Source organism: Copidosoma floridanum, unplaced genomic scaffold (assembly GCF_036245765.1).
Source record: "Copidosoma floridanum isolate Cflo_tuat_1 unplaced genomic scaffold, Cflo_Japanese_pri ptg000030l, whole genome shotgun sequence".
In the NCBI taxonomy this organism is placed as follows: domain Eukaryota; kingdom Metazoa; phylum Arthropoda; class Insecta; order Hymenoptera; family Encyrtidae; genus Copidosoma; species Copidosoma floridanum.
In genome coordinates this window covers 2,047,674-2,068,095 of record NW_028321907.1, presented here as the reverse complement: position 1 = coordinate 2,068,095, position 20,422 = coordinate 2,047,674, and the positions used below count along the sequence as shown (strand labels likewise).

At 42.9% G+C, this 20,422-nt stretch overlaps 9 non-coding genes across 9 annotated transcripts; all 9 read right to left on the bottom strand.

The window, feature by feature from the left end:
* Positions 1-2,217: 2,217 nt before the first annotated feature.
* Positions 2,218-2,336, bottom strand: LOC149373421 (5S ribosomal RNA). The gene has a single exon (XR_016293399.1). It is a non-coding gene; the product is annotated as a 5S ribosomal RNA (ribosomal RNA).
* A 160-nt stretch (positions 2,337-2,496) lies between these two features.
* On the bottom strand, positions 2,497-2,615 carry LOC149373420 (5S ribosomal RNA). Its single transcript, XR_016293398.1, has one exon. It is a non-coding gene; the product is annotated as a 5S ribosomal RNA (ribosomal RNA).
* Positions 2,616-2,775: 160 nt separating this feature from the next.
* On the bottom strand, positions 2,776-2,894 carry LOC149373419 (5S ribosomal RNA). The gene has a single exon (XR_016293397.1). It is a non-coding gene; the product is annotated as a 5S ribosomal RNA (ribosomal RNA).
* A 160-nt stretch (positions 2,895-3,054) lies between these two features.
* On the bottom strand, positions 3,055-3,173 carry LOC149373418 (5S ribosomal RNA). The gene has a single exon (XR_016293396.1). It is a non-coding gene; the product is annotated as a 5S ribosomal RNA (ribosomal RNA).
* Positions 3,174-3,334: 161 nt separating this feature from the next.
* Positions 3,335-3,453, bottom strand: LOC149373417 (5S ribosomal RNA). Its single transcript, XR_016293395.1, has one exon. It is a non-coding gene; the product is annotated as a 5S ribosomal RNA (ribosomal RNA).
* Positions 3,454-3,613: 160 nt separating this feature from the next.
* LOC149373416 (5S ribosomal RNA) lies at positions 3,614-3,732 on the bottom strand. The gene has a single exon (XR_016293400.1). It is a non-coding gene; the product is annotated as a 5S ribosomal RNA (ribosomal RNA).
* Positions 3,733-3,893: 161 nt separating this feature from the next.
* On the bottom strand, positions 3,894-4,012 carry LOC149373415 (5S ribosomal RNA). Its single transcript, XR_016293394.1, has one exon. It is a non-coding gene; the product is annotated as a 5S ribosomal RNA (ribosomal RNA).
* A 161-nt stretch (positions 4,013-4,173) lies between these two features.
* On the bottom strand, positions 4,174-4,292 carry LOC149373414 (5S ribosomal RNA). The gene has a single exon (XR_016293393.1). It is a non-coding gene; the product is annotated as a 5S ribosomal RNA (ribosomal RNA).
* Positions 4,293-4,452: 160 nt separating this feature from the next.
* Positions 4,453-4,571, bottom strand: LOC149373413 (5S ribosomal RNA). The gene has a single exon (XR_016293403.1). It is a non-coding gene; the product is annotated as a 5S ribosomal RNA (ribosomal RNA).
* Positions 4,572-20,422: the final 15,851 nt, after the last annotated feature.

Here is a 20,422-nt window from a genome sequence, read left to right as displayed (position 1 = left end):
AATCGTCACTCTGGCTAGCCTGAATCACCCGTCACATGGAAATAATTAACCGAAAGCGTAAAAGTGTTACCTTTGACGCTGCTTCCATCACTATCTCGTGGATAACTGCACGTGTAAATAATCGATGGGGGCTTTTTATTTTTGCCCGTGGAAAAATTTAATTCCCGTGCCCCCGACTGCTCGGAAGATTATAAATTTACCAATACCCTCTCCGACTGCACGAGTGGCGCTACAAAATTCATTGGTCTCAAATATAATGTACCCTGCACTTGCTAGTATACATTAACCAATTGTCCGATGATGGTATAGAGATCTTACGAGCACTCGAGCGCGGTGAATACACTGATTTGAAGAAGGAAAAAAAAAAGCAATGATAGAAGAAACACAGCGGCGAACAATGGCCCTTTCCCAAGTCGCGCGTTCCAGTGAGCATATATATATATATGCGTCGACGACTCGGTGGTGGCTTTCCGGTTAAAACGCGATGTTTGCGCGCCCCGCACTTCCTGGAAGCGGTTATCATTGTTATTATTATTGTCAAGCCGCTGGTCTTCGATTATTGTTAATAGCGAGCATCGATCGATCGACGCGGCCGATTGAGCTAAACAGAGGCCGAGTAGGCAAATAGCAGCATATGCCGATGAATCGTCAATCAACGCGATCTTTTTATATACGCCGTTCGAGATGTAACGGAGCACTGCGTGCATTGTTTTTTTTTTTCCGCTAATATGATTCGTCGGGGGTTTGAAAATAACTTTGCGAGCGACTTCTTTTTTTTATTGGCTCGTACATTGGGTATACATGAAATCGGGTTAAGAGAAAAGGTGGAAATATATATTGATAGCGTGAAGTTTGATGTGTGTACATCGAGAAAAACCTAATAACCGTCGTGGAAGAATTTACAGTTATGATATGTAAATGACCAAAGTATCGAATGATTCACTGGCGAGTAACTCAAAATTTCAAAGACAACGGCACTGTAGAGAGCAGCAATTTCTTTGATTTTTTTTTTTCCTCTCGATATTATTTACGAGTAGATGGAAATGTGTAATTCTATAATAATCGCTTCGGCCTCGGCACACGGGCGTATACATCACCGCAAACAACCACATTACAAGACGGCCGTGCATTATTTTTGATAGAAAAAAAAATCTAATCGTCGTCTTGCGATAGTTATTGAGAGAGCGATTTAGCTATAGTCTCTTTTTTGCCTAGCAACGGTTTTCCCGTCGATGCCTCTTGATGATTTAAGGGCCCCAACTACATTTATGTACCTGCATCGATGCTGTCCTAAGAAAATAAGCTGTTCCCTCGCCCCTTTGGTTATCATACGTGGCCGTAAAAACGTGTGTGAATTTGCACGACAATGCAGATCCACATACTTGAAACTTTGCAATTCCATTTTTTTTTTTTTTTTTTTTTTTTTCTTTTCCGCGCAGTGCTGTATATTTATGCGAGCAGAGCGCGCTTCCCGTGCGATAATGCCGGGGTTAAAGTTCGCATCGGAGCGACGGTGACTCGAGATTCTGAATTCGTCTCGTCCGGATCGTCTTCAACTTACATCGAATTTATTTCCGTCGCATTTGCGTGTCGTATATTTCGCAGATGATGCGATGTTTTCTTCGCTTCCGTGTAATGTTGATCACTGATTTTTATCCACGTTGTTGTCGTGCATTTCTCTCGGTGCAAAAGTGTATTCGTTGCATAAAAGCTTCGTCATAATATCCGGCGGATATACACGTGTACGCGTTTGCATCACACGTACGTAACGAAGGCGAGCTTTTGCTCTCGGATTTTTGAAAACATTTAGCATATACGATTCATTTGCCGGTGTTTTCCCCCTCTTTCTCTTTCAATCAATTGTGAATTTACGACTTTTAAATTTTCGGGGAAAGGAAACTGTTGACCCGATCGCTTTGAGTACCCGTCGAACGTCTCAGCTGTGATGAAACGATCATAGTCACTGTTTTTCCACTACGTCTTCCACTTTTGTATTTCCTTCGTGTCGCATTAGGTTACTGAAAAGAAAAAGATTATGATCTTGTGTACACTGTAACTTTAAAAGTAAGTAGCATTTTTTAAACAAGTCTATTTGAAACCTCCATTTATCTCTAATAAAAGTAGTAGCAATTTCAGAGCGAGGAAATGTTTATTCACGTTCTAGTATACTTAATTCGTTTGCTTAGAGTGAAATGAAAAAAAAATTTTAAAAAAAGTTGTCAACGTTACGCGGGATTCCCAAGCGGTCACCCTTCCAAGTACTAACCGCGCCCAACGTTGCTTCACTTCAGTGATCGGACGAGAACTGGTGGTTTCAACGTGGAATGAACGTTGACGACTTGGGGTCTTTAACTTGCGTTTCTAGCCTTTACTCAAATTGGACAGTGTATGAAATAAGTACATACATAGAAAAGTGAGCGAGAAAATGTTTATTCACGTTCTAGTATACTAATTCGTTTGCTTAGAGTGAAATGAAAAAAAAATTTTAAAAAAAGTTGTCAACGTTACGCGGGATTCCCAAGCGGTCACCCATCCAAGTACTAACCGCGCCCAACGTTGCTTCACTTCAGTGATCGGACGAGAACTGGTGGTTTCAACGTGGAATGAACGTTGACGACCTGGGGTCTTTAACTTGCGTTCCTAGCCTTTACTCAAATTGGACAGTGTATGAAATAAGTACATACATAGAAAAGTGAGCAAGGAAATGTTTATTCACGTTCTAGTATACTAATTCGTTTGCTTAGAGTGAAATGAAAAAAAAATTTTAAAAAAAGTTGTCAACGTTACGCGGGATTCCCAAGCGGTCACCCATCCAAGTACTAACCGCGCCCAACGTTGCTTCACTTCAGTGATCGGACGAGAACTGGTGGTTTCAACGTGGAATGAACGTTGACGACCTGGGGTCTTTAACTTGCGTTTCTAGCCTTTACTCAAATTGGACAGTGTATGAAATAAGTACATACATAGAAAAGTGAGCGAGGAAATGTTTATTTACGTTCTAGTATACTAATTCGTTTGCTTAGAGTGAAATGAAAAAAAAATTTTAAAAAAAGTTGTCAACGTTACGCGGGATTCCCAAGCGGTCACCCATCCAAGTACTAACCGCGCCCAACGTTGCTTCACTTCAGTGATCGGACGAGAACTGGTGGTTTCAACGTGGAATGAACGTTGACGACCTGGGGTCTTTAACTTGCGTTCCTAGCCTTTACTCAAATTGGACAGTGTATGAAATAAGTACATACATAGAAAAGTGAGCGAGGAAATGTTTATTTACGTTCTAGTATACTTAATTCGTTTGCTTAGAGTGAAATGAAAAAAAAATTTTAAAAAAAGTTGTCAACGTTACGCGGGATTCCCAAGCGGTCACCCATCCAAGTACTAACCGCGCCCAACGTTGCTTCACTTCAGTGATCGGACGAGAACTGGTGGTTTCAACGTGGAATGAACGTTGACGACTTGGGGTCTTTAACTTGCGTTTCTAGCCTTTACTCAAATTGGACAGTGTATGAAATAAGTACATACATAGAAAAGTGAGCGAGGAAATGTTTATTCACGTTCTAGTATACTAATTCGTTTGCTTAGAGTGAAATGAAAAAAAAATTTTAAAAAAAGTTGTCAACGTTACGCGGGATTCCCAAGCGGTCACCCATCCAAGTACTAACCGCACCCAACGTTGCTTCACTTCAGTGATCGGACGAGAACTGGTGGTTTCAACGTGGAATGAACGTTGACGACCTGGGGTCTTTAACTTGCGTTTCTAGCCTTTACTCAAATTGGACAGTGTATGAAATAAGTACATACATAGAAAAGTGAGCGAGGAAATGTTTATTTACGTTCTAGTATACTTAATTCGTTTGCTTAGAGTGAAATGAAAAAAAAATTTTAAAAAAAGTTGTCAACGTTACGCGGGATTCCCAAGCGGTCACCCATCCAAGTACTAACCGCGCCCAACGTTGCTTCACTTCAGTGATCGGACGAGAACTGGTGGTTTCAACGTGGAATGAACGTTGACGACCTGGGGTCTTTAACTTGCGTTTCTAGCCTTTACTCAAATTGGACAGTGTATGAAATAAGTACATACATAGAAAAGTGAGCGAGGAAATGTTTATTTACGTTCTAGTATACTTAATTCGTTTGCTTAGGGTGAAATGAAAAAAAAATTTTAAAAAAAGTTGTCAACGTTACGCGGGATTCCCAAGCGGTCACCCATCCAAGTACTAACCGCGCCCAACGTTGCTTCACTTCAGTGATCGGACGAGAACTGGTGGTTTCAACGTGGAATGAACGTTGACGACCTGGGGTCTTTAACTTGCGTTCCTAGCCTTTACTCAAATTGGACAGTGTATGAAATAAGTACATACATAGAAAAGTGAGCGAGGAAATGTTTATTCACGTTCTAGTATACTAATTCGTTTGCTTAGAGTGAAATGAAAAAAAAATTTTAAAAAAAGTTGTCAACGTTACGCGGGATTCCCAAGCGGTCACCCATCCAAGTACTAACCGCGCCCAACGTTGCTTCACTTCAGTGATCGGACGAGAACTGGTGGTTTCAACGTGGAATGAACGTTGACGGCCTGGGGTCTTTAACTTGCGTTCCTACGCTTTACTCAAATTGGACAGTGTATGAAATAAGTACATACATAGAAAAGTGATTTTGACTTCATTAACATAAGTTTAGCTCTGTAATTCTGAACGCGATTGAGCCATCCCCCATAGGATGATGCGATTAAACACAAGGGTAATTGTTATCCGGAAAACTGGCAGTTGGCTATTGGCACAAAACAAATTAATTTTGTAGTAAAAAAAAAAATTGCAGAATTTCTTGATCAGATAGATCATTGTAATAGTATATTAGCTTATAGTGTGATCTTGGTAAAGTATAGAAATGACACCATAACATTCCAACAAAGACAATCCCCGGTAGGTGCTTTATGCAATTACAGAATGCAGGAGTAGGTAAGTATCGCACTGGACGATGAATTATAAAACCTCAATTTCTCCCATTGAGGCCCGAACGCGACTCTGCCACGAGAGCAACCACTCGCCCACCATCGCGCCCACAGACAGATATTTATCGGCCCAACGTTAATTCTTTGCTGTTAATTCAATAAAACGTTCGGGCGTGTTATCTGCAAGAAACAAAAGGAGCAGAGCTCGAGGCAAATGATGAATGACGGCAGAGGCGCAGCTAGAGCGAGCACGATCGGCCGGAACAACAGAGATACGAAGAACGTCTGCCGGTGGCGACGATCACCACGCGTGTGTTGCTGCTACGTATAGGTGTATACTATTATCTAAGTTAAAAAAAAAAAAAAAAAAAAAAACCTAGATCATAAGTTCAAGAAAAGAAATCGGCCTTACTGCTTACCTCCACGTATTGTATCCGATCTCGGTGATTGGATCAACTTTTTTTTTTTTTTCACCGCCCAGGGAGATATGATACAATATGCGCCTGAAGATTTTATATAGGAACGCGTATGATAAAACCCAAGATTTATACATGTTATCTGTCACCGAGGCCGAGTTTATCCGATGTACAAATGAATGAATCTCGAAAAAAGCGTGAACCTTTTCGACATCCCGGCAGCAGGAGATGAAGAGAAAAAATACGCGGAGTAGAGTTGCTCAAAGAGGAAATAACTCGGCTGGTGGGGAGTATAAGCGGCAATTACAATTTCGCGAGCGTCGCCGGAGAAGAGGCGCGATGTCGTCACCTGTTGTTTCGTATTCCGAGGCGCGTCGTATATATACACAAGGTTTTTCCTGCACCGAGAGGAGAAAGGGAGTGACTAACGCGCGTCTCTCCCCGACGCGGACGATCGGCTGGCGATTCTCATTATCTCCCTACATTCGGTGGGGATCTCCCCCCCCCCCGTTGGGACGGGCAGAGGGAGGAAACCGCAAAACCCCGGAGATTGCGCGTCTTTCCACTTTTCTCTCCTCCGGATTCCGTAAAACCATTATCATTGCCCAAGTCGGGTTTGTGTGTGCCGGGGATGCTGCGACGAGGAGTATAGTATAGGTTTCGCGTCTTGATGACAATAAAAGCGCCGCGTCGTCGATTACCGCCTCTCCAGCGCTACTTCTCCTCGCAATCACTTTTCCGATATTATTGTATAATAGTCCCTCCGAGACTCGGCATATACACGTAGAGGTACCTGTAGAGGACCGTACATTATATTTACGATCTTTGTCGACGCTCGGTGAAAGAGGGATTTTCTCTCCTTTTATCCCACTTCCTATGATGTGCACATCCACTTTCGTTTTTCCTCGTTCTTTTTTTGTGCGCTCGACGTATCGAGGTGTCTCCTCGCCCGCTCGGCTTTCAAAATCCTCCGATGGCCGTTATGTTCCTCGAGACCGGCTCTCGCGTAATCCTCGTCGAGTCGGACGACGAATTAATAATTCACTCCCGACGTTGTTGGGCAACCGATGGAGAACCATCGTGCGTTGATTGAGCCTTTTTTTTTTTTTTTTCTTCTCGTTCAATTTGTCATTTTTCACGAGTATGTATGTACACTCGAGGTGTGTACGCGAATCATTAAACCTTTTTTTTTTTTGCAGCAGCAGCAAGTAGAGGAGCCATCATCCAATGTTGCGACGTCAGAAGTCGTGAAGTTGTGTGTGCAACGCGTCACATAAATCAACGATTATGACTTAGCTTCGAGCAACATTTCGGTTGTAATTAAATAAACAAGTACTCTGTAAAGGTGTTTCTCTTTTGTACGCTGCATGAAATAATTGCGTAAGAAAATCAAATTTGCTGTAAAATGTTGATAGAGATTTTTTACTCATCCTACCCACATCGGCTGCAAATTATAAGTATGCGCATCGTCAAATCCCGACCCGTCCTCGATATTGCGCAAGAAACTTCATAGATGTATACACAGCGTGTCGCAACTGCATCGAATATCCCCGTTATACACCGAGAGGCTCCTTCAAAGAGGAAAGACAGACAGAGCCGATGTATAATTGCCGTAGAATTATTAGGTAGGGGGGGAAAAAAAAATAGTGAAATTGAAAAAACGTCCGATTGGTCGTGCGATTAACATTTTTCACTCATCGACAGCCGCATAAGTAGCGGTGCATATACAGGTATAGAGACGCCGCGCACGCACTAAAAGCTTTTCTCCCATTAGCCACCACAACCGGCTACTCGAACATTTATATACGTATATGAAATACAGCCGAGTAATAAGTAAGCCGAAGAAAGAGAAGAAAAAGAAAAAAATGAAAGCTCCGCATTACTGCGTCAGCACACCTCAAAAGGCTATAAAACACCTTTCGATATCTTGGTATCACTTTGTACGCCCACGCGTGCTCGTGGCTCTCTTATAAGTCGATCATCGATCAAGCGCGAACCACGTAACGCGCACACACGGGTATAGCCCTTCCCCTCTCGTATACACCCCATTATGGTAAAACGTGTATAGGAACAAAAACAAAAAAAAACAAAAAAAAACCACACTTGCGCTCAATCACTCGGTGGTGTATAACGCCAAACGACACACAATATCCCCCGCCAACGGTTCACCTACATATAAGTAATATTATATGAGCCCAAGCGTAAACGCATACGTATGGTATACAAGCGGCCTGGAATTCGCAGGACTCGATATACATACATATATACGCCCCTCGCACAATCGGCAGCGTTAATTAATTACACCGGCGTGCTCATATAAACGTGTGTGTCTCTCGATCGTTGCACACCCCCTTGTATCGCCCGCATAAGAGACAAGACAAAGACGCACACTGCGCCTAGAGAGAGAGAGAGAAAAAAGGAACAAGGGGGATATATTCTGTATATCTGGGGTGCCGCGGTAATACAACCAAGCGTAGGCGTGGTGCGGTGCACACGAGACCGGCTCTCGATTCGTTATCACGATTTATGAGCCGGCTGCAGGAATCCGGACGTCTGTGTCCGTACCCCGTGTGTGCGTGCGTTTGCATATATATATATATTCATTTGCAGTATGCTTTATATTTTGCCACGTGCATATGGGAGAGTATATAGTACTTATTACTTATATATATATATATATATATGTGCGAGCTCTTGGTATAATATTAGTGAAAGTATATTTACTTATAAAGTAGCCGGAGGAACCGGAAGGGAATTTTAGAGATCGGCTTTGGGGAAACTAGCGGGTGAAATCGTCTTCTCGTGCAAGTTTAGACTCGTTGGACCGAAATTTCCTTGGACTCGTGATGATTATACACTTGGGGGATGAAAAAATCCAAGGGAGCGAGGGCGATTTAACTGCAGAAAAAATTTTCGTGAGCAAACTTTGAAAAAGTTACAACGTAGTCTCGATTAGTAGTATACAGTGGTGATTTGTGTTACAGACACGTATGTTATTACGACGCGTATAAATAATATTGCAATAATAATAGGTATAGACCATTGTGACCTGCGCAGTGGAAGCGTGAGAAACTTTTCCGCATGTAAAGTAACAGTGTTTTATGTGGGTAGGTGCTCACATACTTGGTTGCATTTACTTTATACCTTAGATTGAAATTTCATCCATTTGTAAAAAACTTACGTGTGTGAAAGGTTATAATGATATACACTCGACCAAGGCCTACACTTTTCAGTGATAATGGTAATCGATGAGCATCAGCTATCCAAGCAGATCCTGTTTATGAATGATTCCACGATGTTTCAAATTGAAAAATATGACTTGTTGGTTACGATAATTTCGTATTGAAATAGAAATGGATGCTGATTGTTGATTATTGATATTTTACCCTCGGTTATGCTCAACAATTATGTATAAATGATATTGTAAACGTATCATCTCATTTCTAAATTGTTTTCACATTGCTCCAGATGAGAGATCGTATGTACGTTGCTTTGAAACTTATTGATAAAAAAAAGTCTTCGAATCTATTGGAACAAAACGTTTCGTGTTATCCTCTACTGAAGTACAAACTCTTTTTTTTTATGGGAGAACTCAATCATAAGCGGAGGAGCATCAACCGAGTATTGTACAGTGTACGTCTCAACTCTTGTCCATGCGCCACCTTTCTCGGAATCGTATACACAAATATATACGCCCCGAGCGAAAGAAAGGAAGAAAGAGCGACCGAGTGCTTGCTCAGCAGCGGCCGTTCGTAACGATTCTAATTACCGAGCAATTACGTTTGATTAACCCAATTTGCGAAAATTTTCAATCGTTCCCTCGTCACATTGGCACAAGGAGGAAGAGTGACTTGCCACTCGTACCATACATATATATGCTCATTCTGCATCATCTTCACTCCTCGGTTGGTCACGCGCAATCGTTCAAATAGCCGGCAACGCGTGAGTTTGCCCGATGTCTAATTATAAAACGTGTGTACATACTATCTGCTATTTTCTCAACAACATAACATTATATCGTGCACCTCTCGTTTTTTTTTTTTCAATTAGCAAATTGACTACCCGAATTGTTAGGAGGAATGAGGCATCAGCTAAATTAAATATGCAGACGTATATAAAGTTAAACTCGATTACACCCGAGAAAATGGAAGCGAAGCGTATACTCTCCTGGTCACATTATTATTTTCGTGCTTTTCTCACTTGTACCTTTGCCATTGTGAGCTTTTTGCAGTCAGACCGGCCGAATTGAAATCGCCCGCGTGCAGCTATATGTCCTTATACTCGCTCGCGAAACTGGCTTAAAACTCGAATGTCTAGGAGAAAAAAAAAAAAAAAAAAAACATCTAATGCAGAAAGAAAAAGACCGGCTTCACGCGATAATGACTTGTCTCTTAATTGAACGTACTAATTACACCCGTGTAGTCTCCATGTGCGCGCGCGCGCGTGTGTAGGTGTATATAATATAACGGCACATTATTAAGCTGTGCAGCAAATTAATTTTATGCTCTTTCAAGTGGGTGTTGCTGATCGACTCTTTTTGATTGGCTCGCCCTATCATGTATTCATCGATTATTGATACTCGCGTTACTGCGATAGCATTTTGACTTTGGGTGTATGTATACTTGTTTTTTTTTTTTTTTTTTCCACACGTGTATTTTCCTGTGTCGACATAATATTCGAGGCTGTTAAATGTCGCCTTTTTGGGGAGGAAAAAAAAAAAAAAAAAAAAAAACTGCAATCATCAGGAATGCGCATGTGAGGCTATACACACACTGCTCCGTTAGTTCATCGAACGATGCGTGTTTGGCCGTAATCGAGGTCTTTTCTGATGTGCCGAGCCCAAGATTTTTCCAACTCTTTTCGCACGCAGTTTCGCAAGCCGCGGCCAATTTTGCGAGTAATTTATTTGTTGCTTTTTATTTTTAACTCTTGACGGGTCTCGAAGAATTCGTTTGTAGAAAAAAAGAAGGGAGGGTAGGGGGGAAATAGCAAAGAGCAAAATAAACGGGGGCCAGGAATTTCCTTCCAATCGACGATTTCGTAGCACAAAAGAGCGAGTTGTTGGTGATGCACACATGTATACTATACACGCGTGGCTGTGACGGTGAGAAAACGAAAACAAACAAAATCGCATGGAACGACGGTCCATTGATGCACGAAATTGTCATGGGGGAGGAAGCGAGAGAGAGAGAGAGAGGAAAAAATGGCTTCTTATTTATTTGTCCACGACTTGACGCCTATACAAGATGTATACCTATATTATTATAGATCGTCCGGGGGGTAACTCAACACAAACATCGGGGTCTTTTCCGCGAAAGCGTTTCCCTCTTTCTCAATTTATACACCATACGTTCACCATAGAGCAAAAGAGGGAGTAACAAGTGTATATAATATAAGCACACAGCATCCGACGTACAATGCTGTTATGGGTGAGGAAGAGAACGAGAGCGTAAAAAGTCCGTGCCGATGTATAGGGAAAGAAGGAAGCACAGAAAATGGTGAAGAAAAAGTGGAGGAGAGAGTATAGCTATATGTAGTGAAAAGCTGGGGGTAGAGGAGGGCTCGACTAGTCCAAGGAGGAGGAGGAGGAGGGGGCGATGACGGCGCCGAGGGAGGAGAGGCGAACTGATTCTCACACTTGTTGCCCCGGCGTATGGTGGAGCAGCCCTGCATCATCGTGCGGTGCGCACCGCCACATCCGCGTGTGTATGCATACACGTGCTTTCCTTTTTCTTCTTGTTTCGCGTTTCAAGAGCTGGCGAGAGTATACAGGTACCTATATAATATGTCGAGATCGGGGGTTCGCCACAACAGCAGCTGTCGGGACGAAAGAGGAGGGTCCCTCATTTTTTTTTGTGTACGACGTACTTGTAAGTAATATGCAAGGACGAGAAGAGAGAGAGAGACGATTGCAAGAGCCAGAAAATCTAATGCATATATAAAGACTGTAACCCATCATCCTCTGTGCACAGTAGCAAGGTATAGCACATACAGGTACAGGTACAAGCGATCCTTGTAAACTATAACTTTGGTTGCCGATGTATATAATATGTGCACGAAGATAGGTGGATGCCACAGGTCTCGTCTCTCTCCTGTCACTACTTTTTTTTTTTTTTTTTTCTTTTTCTTTTCTTTCAAGGGTGGGCCCGTCCACCGATTATCCGCCAAAGTATAGTGATTAGGGGGCCCGAAGGTGCCCATTATCACTTTGCGCGCACTCTCTCTCTCTCTTTCACTCTTCCATTGTCTATACGTCTACAATGTCCTACCACCTCATCCATACATACTATCAATGAGAGGTAGGTTTTCTGCTGCACACAAAACACACACACATTATTGGAATGGACGTGTGTGTGTGTGTTACGGGTGGTAAAATGTACCGCTGTTCTTTCGGATGTACACACTGTAATTGGCTGATATTGGTATGTACCTATACCTGTGTATACGTGCACGTAATGACGAGCTACCTACCTACCTACTCTGTGTGTTTATTACATGATTTTCGTGTAAGTAGCTCAATGTGGTGGTAGTATATTATAGAGCTGTACAGCAGCTGATGTAGCTTTGCGCGCACACGTATAACTTTAATAGTATAGGTACATAATTATAGTGTTGAGTACCATCTATTATATAGGCGTATAGAAATTATGTTTAAGCACATTTTTGTCGTCATCGGAAAAATTTGTCCAAATGATTTTTACCATCCAATTGGGATCGGTAGCCAATATACACCTATACTACATGTAGCAGCATCGGTAGCACCTATACCGATACATATTATTACTTATGCGTTATCACGCTTGTCGGGAAGGTTTACACATAATATACGACATATACAAAAAGAGGGGAGGAGAGGGTTGCAAAGAGACAAAAATGCCCTACCACGTAGAAAAAATCTGCTCTTCGGTGTAAGTATATTATGAACACGGATAATCCCGGGCGAAGCATCGCCGAGGGCCACAAGAATCGCGAGAAGGAGCTATTAGATGGAAGACCAAGGAGATGGGCTTCTTGCGTCAGTGTTCGTCCATCACCAACAAAAACATACACTGCACGCACACGTACTCGCGAGCACACACACACACACACACACACAGAGCACAGAGTGAGAAAGAGAGAGAGCTCGCAAGAAGTTGCAACCTTATTTGAACCCGGTTTTGCTGCTGCCGCTCTTGCGGTTTTGCTCTGCGGTGCACTATACGCGTATATATATACCGTACAATGCAGACACACTAGGATATAAACATGTATGTACCGCGTGAAGCGTGCATATATGCATAAACATTCGCGTGTGTCGCCACGTATATAATATTACATCTATACACTTTGAAGCTGCAGCTTGCAGCGTGGAGGGAAGATATAATAATAATAATAATATTATTATACTGTATCCGTAACCGCCTGCACATCACCACCGCCGCGAAAGGGGACAAAAAAAGGGGTCGGGGGGGACGCGGAGGATCTTGCGTCACGCGATTTATATATGTACGCACACACACACACACTGCACGCACGACCCTTCCAGAGAGAGAGTTTAAGAGTTTTGCAGCTGGGCCCCGGGGCGTCTCGTGACTCTCTCGATTGATACGCCGCCGAGGCTTCCTGGCGCAGCGTGTGTGTCTCTTTTGATTGCGCGCACTTGAAAACGCTATACCCGGAGGCCGTGTCTGTGATACTTTGGCTCGATGCTTATCGCTGTGTGTTTTGTAATCCGTGGGTCCTTTTCTTTTTTTTTTTTTTTCGCAAAATTTGCATTCCGTCACGGGATGACGAACAATACAACAGTGGATTTTCGCTCGACGCGTCATCGGAATAGCTGATGAATCCTGAGGCTAATGACTCACGGAAGGAATTCACACGGAAGATGAAGTTAAAGTGATTGATGGCTCCCGTCATTGATATTTTTGGCTGATGATTTATTGTACTTTATTTCGAATCTTGCACCTCTTTTTTTTTTTTAATCTCAGATGGCTTTTTGTGTTTTATTTTGCTATATTTAATGTTCTTTTTTTTTTTAAAGTCATTTTGGGAGTTATCGCGAGATAAATTTAGATGCGGCACACTTGGCCGATCACTTGACCGACTCCCGAGTGAATTATTGCTGCCAGTGTTGTAATTTTATTATCGGCGATTAATTTCGGCAGGTGTTAATAAATCAACGCGATGAATATCGAAATCCTTTAAAATATTTATAATTTTGGCGGTGGTTGATGAGATGAGAACTACATTGGGTGCAGCGTTTCTTTTTTTTTCTTTTTTTTTTATTGTGAATTACTCGATAAATTTGCAAAATCAAGGTACAGATATGTTATATTTAGATAGACTTTGTCGCATACAACCTCATTAGCCAATTGAGCAATCCCGCGCGTTTTTTATGATACCCATCGTAACAACATCCACGTACGCCGATAACAAGAAAAAAAAGAGGAGCAGCTAAAAAAAAAAAAAAAAAAACCTGCACATGTGTAATTGCAATTAATAATCACATGGTAATGATTATGAAAATAAATAATAATAATAATATTAACAAACGCGCGAAAAAATTGCGCAACCCCAACAATGTATCCTGTTATCGTTTTTATTGCCATGCCGTATATATATATACGGCGTATCTGCCACATGAGCGATCACACGCGCGTGTCGGTGATGAAAAATTAAAATAACTCGTTCAACGCTTCGTATGAAAAAAAAAGGCCGATCAAACAACGACAAGGTGTATACCCCCGAAAGTACACAATAATAATAATAATAACAACAACATCAGAGATAAGACATCCGCAAGTACTTCGATAAAGGTATATAATATATGTGTTGATATTATACCTCGTTGTAACGCACGTGTCAAACGACCTGTTGCACGAGCGCGTGCTCCGAAAGACATGCAAAAAGATATAAATAAATATACATCCATATACATGTGACCCACGTGCGGTGGGTCAGGTCACGAGTGCTTGGCAATATAATTACTTAATACAGGTACTCGGGTCGCGTAGGCGCGAGACTCGCACACAAAACATCATCAGACGCGCTCAGTCATGGTATCACAGGGCAAGTAGGTATAGATATACTTTCTCTTGCAAATCCAATATCTCCTCTCTCTCGAGCAGATATTGCACAATAATTGAGCGTACCTATTATCTCTATATGTGATGCGGCAACAAGTGCACAAGATGTATACTTAGGTGTAAAAGCAGCTATAGGAGGAATAATCGCAGGCTAAAGGTTATAGGCCTCACCTCCCGAGAGTCCCGGTGCTTGCGGGCCCATATCCATGTAGCGGGATAGGGGCGTCGCGTCCACGTAAAAGTGAAAGAAGGTGCACCCGTGTATCCTATACATATATGTACGGGAGTAGTAGGAGGGAAAAAAAAAAAAAAAAAAAAAAAAAAAAAGATGAGCTGCTACATAACGCGGAGCGGGAGTATATACAGTGGTTATTGCGACACGCCTGCATCAGAAGATGGAGCGCGGTGCACACGGCACAGCATCCATATGGATATACCTGCACCAGAGAATAAGCGAGGGTACATGGGTGAGTGCAGACTGGAGAGAGAGAGTAAGGAGAGTCCCGAGGTAGCGTCGACGGCGCGCGTTACGCCATCGCCATAGTCTCGATCTGTCTCTCCTTGGTATGGTGTGTGTGTGTGTGTGTGTGTGCGCGCGGGACCTCGAGGCCCCGGAGGCAAGAATGCCGTGTAATGATGCTGCGGTTGCCGGTGCAGAGCGGTTGGGCTCCTCTCGCGGCTGCAGTGCACAACCTTACGTTGCACATCCGGGAGACGGTCCTCTCTCTCTCTCTGCAGTACTGTATTACCTTATATACATATATATCTGTACTCTATACAATGCAGGGCGAGAGAGCAGCCAAACGGGCAATCCCACTCGCTCTCCCTTGCACCTATACATACTTATGCATTTATTGTATATGTACGCCTACACCCATGATGTACATATATTATTATATACGTAGGTACATGTACTGCAAGTGCAAAGAGAGGGGTGAGAGGTCCGTTGGCGCAATCTACCACTGTTTTCAAGTGCTTTACCTGCACCATCAGCAGCAGCTCATTAGATCTCCGTCTCTCGGAAAGCTTACATATATACTTTTGCTTTGGGTCCGATCGTCCTCTTCTTTCTTCGGTGCACAGCCTATATTACCTATATACATCCCATACATATACATATACCCACCTCTACCACCCCATATGTATACCACCGTATTGTGCAACATTGAAAAGCTATGACGCTTTTTTACTTGTCTTTCGCTTTCAATACGGTGACGATCCCTCGCAAGGGTATACTTACGAAGAAAAAAAAAAAAAAAAATTATATTCACCTGTTGTTTTCATGGATTATCATTGATCGACTCGGGGCTGTCTGTATAGGTATCCCGCGCTTTTTTTTTTTTTTTTTTTTTTTTACTGCAAATATAATCTTCATGTACTCGCGGGTTAGGTAAGTCGAGTGTGTGTATATTCTCTGTGGGTTAATGGGCGTCGTAAATTATCAGCTCCTCGGTGCAGCGGCAGAGGTCCCGCGCTCTTTTACTTCTTTTTTAAACAAACGCTGCTCGTGTGTACACACACACACACACGTAATGTACGAATTTCGCAACACGCGCTCCGGCGCGCCGCGGTAAATGCCTCGGATGCTGTTCCTCTCCCCCCATCCCATCTCTCTCTCTCTTAATTCTCTTTATTATATCCACGTGTGTGTTTGTTATACACGTACAATCAGAGGGAGATAGACATTTGCTCGTAACTATATACTCGACGTAGGCGTTCGATGTACGCGCCGCTGCCTCAGCGGGATACAATAACAATATCGGTACGAACGACACAACAACGACGCTCTGTTTCGTAATTTTTTTTTTTTTTTTTTTTTTTTTTTTATACTATGATGTTTGTACGTATAGGTCCATACCCCTTTTTATATATTTAAAATGACGACGCTTTGTTTGGTTTACTCGAACGGAGCTAATGTTCGCATAAATTCCCCGGCCTTCAGCTATTACACCACCGAGGCCCGAATTGTACCATGCGCTATTTGCGGCGCCCTTTTTTCCAAATAGATGTTGGACCATCACTACACAGTGTATAACGAGCACTGCGCTATAGGTTTACCGCACAAGCCATTCGTTTTTCTTCTTCTTCTTCCCCTTTAATTGCAACTTTTCAACTCTTCGAATTAAATACGCTCGCTTTATTTAGGTGGTGGTTGCAACAGTTTCCCAACGTTGCGCTGAAGTTTTTCCTTGGAGGGAGGGGTTTTTTTTTTTTGGATAAAACCTACAGTACATAATATATTGGTTGGAACATCAATTATCTCAAAACTACTGCAGATACACTTGCCACAGAGATAGAAGTGTATATTAGTATACTCGAGTGATCGGATGTATAGATGCGAGTAAATTGCAAATAATATGTGTACGGGTTGCACAAATACTGTTTTCCTTATTTCGATTATTTTCCCATCGAGTGTCTCTGTAGGGGATATTCATTACGTGCGGCTAATGATTCACATTGTTATCCACCAACCACGCGAGTACATATGTATATATTGTATATTTATTGCGGACCAATACGAAACGATAACGGACTTGTAAATATTTTTCTATAATTCTTCATGTGCAGCCGATGACGTTTTCCGACTTTGAATCCGGTACTATACGATTAGGTACAATATGTATGCATTGTTGCTGTAAATGCCACGAAACTCGTTGGGAAAAACCCCTTGTTCTCTTGAAAAATGCGTTTCCAAATAATATATAATAACGTGGACAACGCAATCAACAGTTTCACCGCCCGCGGAGTGCGAAGGGAAGAAAAAAAAATTCAAAAAAAAAAAAGAAGCTCCTCCGATCTCGAGTGTACTTCCCAAATTCCACACCTTCCGCCTAACGCTCATCCGCAATGAAGCTGAGAGGAGCGACCTATGGCTGCCGCAGCATCGGCGCATTTGAAATTCAAGCATACATCAGCGTATACCCCGTCGGCGGAGAACAAACGCATTGATACACACACGTGCGCTACCTCGGAAGTCGAGGCGGAGATTGCCCTTCTCTCGTGTTCTTTTTTGCATCGCATGAAGACGTCCACGAGGGATGGGGAAAAACGGAAAAACGAACGACAGATCCGTTAGGCCGTACAGAGGGAGAGAGGCTTATCGGGCGCAGATATCGACATCGCGGAAATGCCAGGCACTTCCGTAACCGGTTCTCCGAAGGTGAGATATAAACCTACAAGGTGTACCTTTACGTGTGAGCGAAGAAGAAATATACTGGCTCATCTCGTGTGTTGATACATGTATATTGTATACAGGGAATTACCGGTGTAGAACGGAAGAGCGGCCGACTTCTCTCCGTATATACCTCCGATCCCCGGCTTGAGATTGCTCGTTTTTAATTAACCCGTGAAAACCACCTCGCTCTACACTCGCGTAATCATTCCCAGCTATGATCGTATAGATTTTTCATCAATGTTTAACGTTCAATGTTTTCCTTTGTGTTTTTTTTGTTTTTTCCCCTTTGATCGTTTCACACGCGCTTCCGCAAAGGAAAAACCGGTGCTTGGCGCATTTTGTTGTATACGCAAAATCAATCGATTCGGAAATTTGGAGAGCAAGACGAATCGAAGATCCCGCGCGTTGATTTTCCGGATCTCGGAGCGAATCGTAAAATTAAATGGTACGATATAAAGAGGCCGTTTCGCAAGCACACATATTATAGGCCCCTTCCATCCCCGTATAGGCTCGAAATTGCGAAATACTAAATCCACGTGCAACACAATGGGCATATTGTATATACGTTATGTGGGCACGGCTGCTCACATATGTATATAACATTATGTACGTGTATGAATCTTCCACCCGAGAGATAATTTCTCCTCCCTTTTCCTCACTCTCTCTCTCTCTCTCTCTCTTTAATCGACGGTGCGGCTATTGCTCCGCAGTTCGCACGAACGAGCCAACCTACATACCCTGCATACATACACACGTACTTGTTATTATCATTATTGGTTTTATAACGAAAGAAGCGAAAGTTCAAAAGTTCAAGCGGTAAAAACCAGGCCCACACTTGTGCGCGCCCAACATACTTTGGTACACCTAAACTCTATAAACGCGAATTTCGCAACTATATGTAAGTACCTCCTCTGTGGCTTTACCTTGTTCGCGTGGCGGAGGATAAAACCGGCACCCCCTCCGTTAAATTCAATCGGCGGGAGAGACGTCACCCGATACACCCGATACACAATATATACATATATACCGAGACACATCCTCGTCTAATTAACAAGACAATGCAGAAGAAAGGGTTAATTGTGCACGGTAGTAGGAGGAGGAGGAGGACAAAGCATTATGTATATACTTTTGTGCAAGCAAAGAGGGTAAAGTAATAAAATAGTTGTAGAGAGAGGAGTGCCGAAGGAGCAGCTCCCTTTCGAAAGGAAGAATCCCTCGGTGCGCGGCTCCGAGGCCGAGCGAACATATAGAGGAGGGAGTAGCGCGCGCTTTTCCATTTCCATCTGATGGATCGTTAAGAGAAGCTGGATATATCCCTCCCCCGCGCGTGTCCCCCTCGAGAGGCTGTACATAAAAAGAGAAAGAGAGAGAGACGTGTGTTGCGAAAGACACAAGGAGGTGCGTGTATACACCGCACATGACGGGCCGTCTTTCTCTGGTGTGGCCCTCGAGTTGGTGCGTACCCACCATTAAGTATTCATTGAAAGCTCACGAATATATAATATAGGTATATATACAATATCTACGAATGGAAGAAAGCGCGAGTGGTCGGATGTACTTAACTTACCTATTGTTTGGCAACCATTCGCCTGTATATATATATTATGTTGTACAGTTTTCGTGCACACTCGGCGGCAACTCGTGCCCTACTCTCTCGTTCCGCGATGCTTACGTAAGCGTGCCATCTCCTCCTCTGCACCCAACGCTTTAATTTCACTCTCACTCCCGCGTTCGACGGAGTGATGGTATACTTCATTGTATCGATGCGAAAAATTAATGGCCCCTGCTCCGGAGGATCTTTATACAAATCGGCACACACACACACACGTATGTGGTATGCAAAAGGAAATGAGCAAAGCGCGAGTTTAACCCATACATCATAATGTGTACCTACATAGGAAACACTCTGGTGTGCATAATTATGCTTACACAGTACAGCATATAGAGAGAGAGAGAGAGAGAGAGATCATAGTTTGTATAGATCCGTGATGACGCAAGCTCGTCGGCACGTATGGCTCTTTATACATACGGAGGCCCCGACTGGTCTGGAGCAAATATAATGTGTGTGTAAGCGAGGCCCGTCGGCCTTCGCGAGTTTCCTCTCTCGCTTGGCTCTCTGCTGTTATATCCCACGTATACGTGTGTGTGTGTGTGTGTGTGTGTGTATACGCTCTGAGAAAATATACTCACTCGAGCGTTTAATAACGAGACTTGCAGCGGCGCAGCTTCCGAACCGATCGCTCGCGCGTTACTTCTTTTTTGGACTTTCGCTTTTGTCGCCTCTCTGCCATGTGTACAGAGAGACAGAGTTGGATCATCGATCTTCCCTTTTCTCTCGTTGTTTTTGAATTGGGCCGTTCCGTGTTTACGAGTATATAGTATACATACCGATTTGCGTAATGATCGCGGCTTTTAGATGATGAGTGTACCGAAACTATACTTTGTCTCCTTCGCCTTGTGGATTTTGTTTTTCGCGCCAATCGTCGAAATTTATTTGCCGTCTTTGGTCCGCCCACCCGTTATCGATCGGGATGACACCTGTACCATTATTTTCGCGCTTGCCGATCATTTTATCCATACAGTCTTCGAGGCACATTCACGCGTACGATGTACACACAAGTTGGCTCTTTAATCCCATGTCTATGTGTTGAAGTTTGATCGCGTGCCGATAGAAAATTCTTACCGATACACTTGAACAAACACGAAAAGAGCCAAGATCAAGCACAAAAGGCTGCGAATTAAACTCATTTCCCGTTTGCACAGAGATAATAATGAAACACCAGCGCAATGGTTGATGAAAAGAAAAAGAGAAAAAAA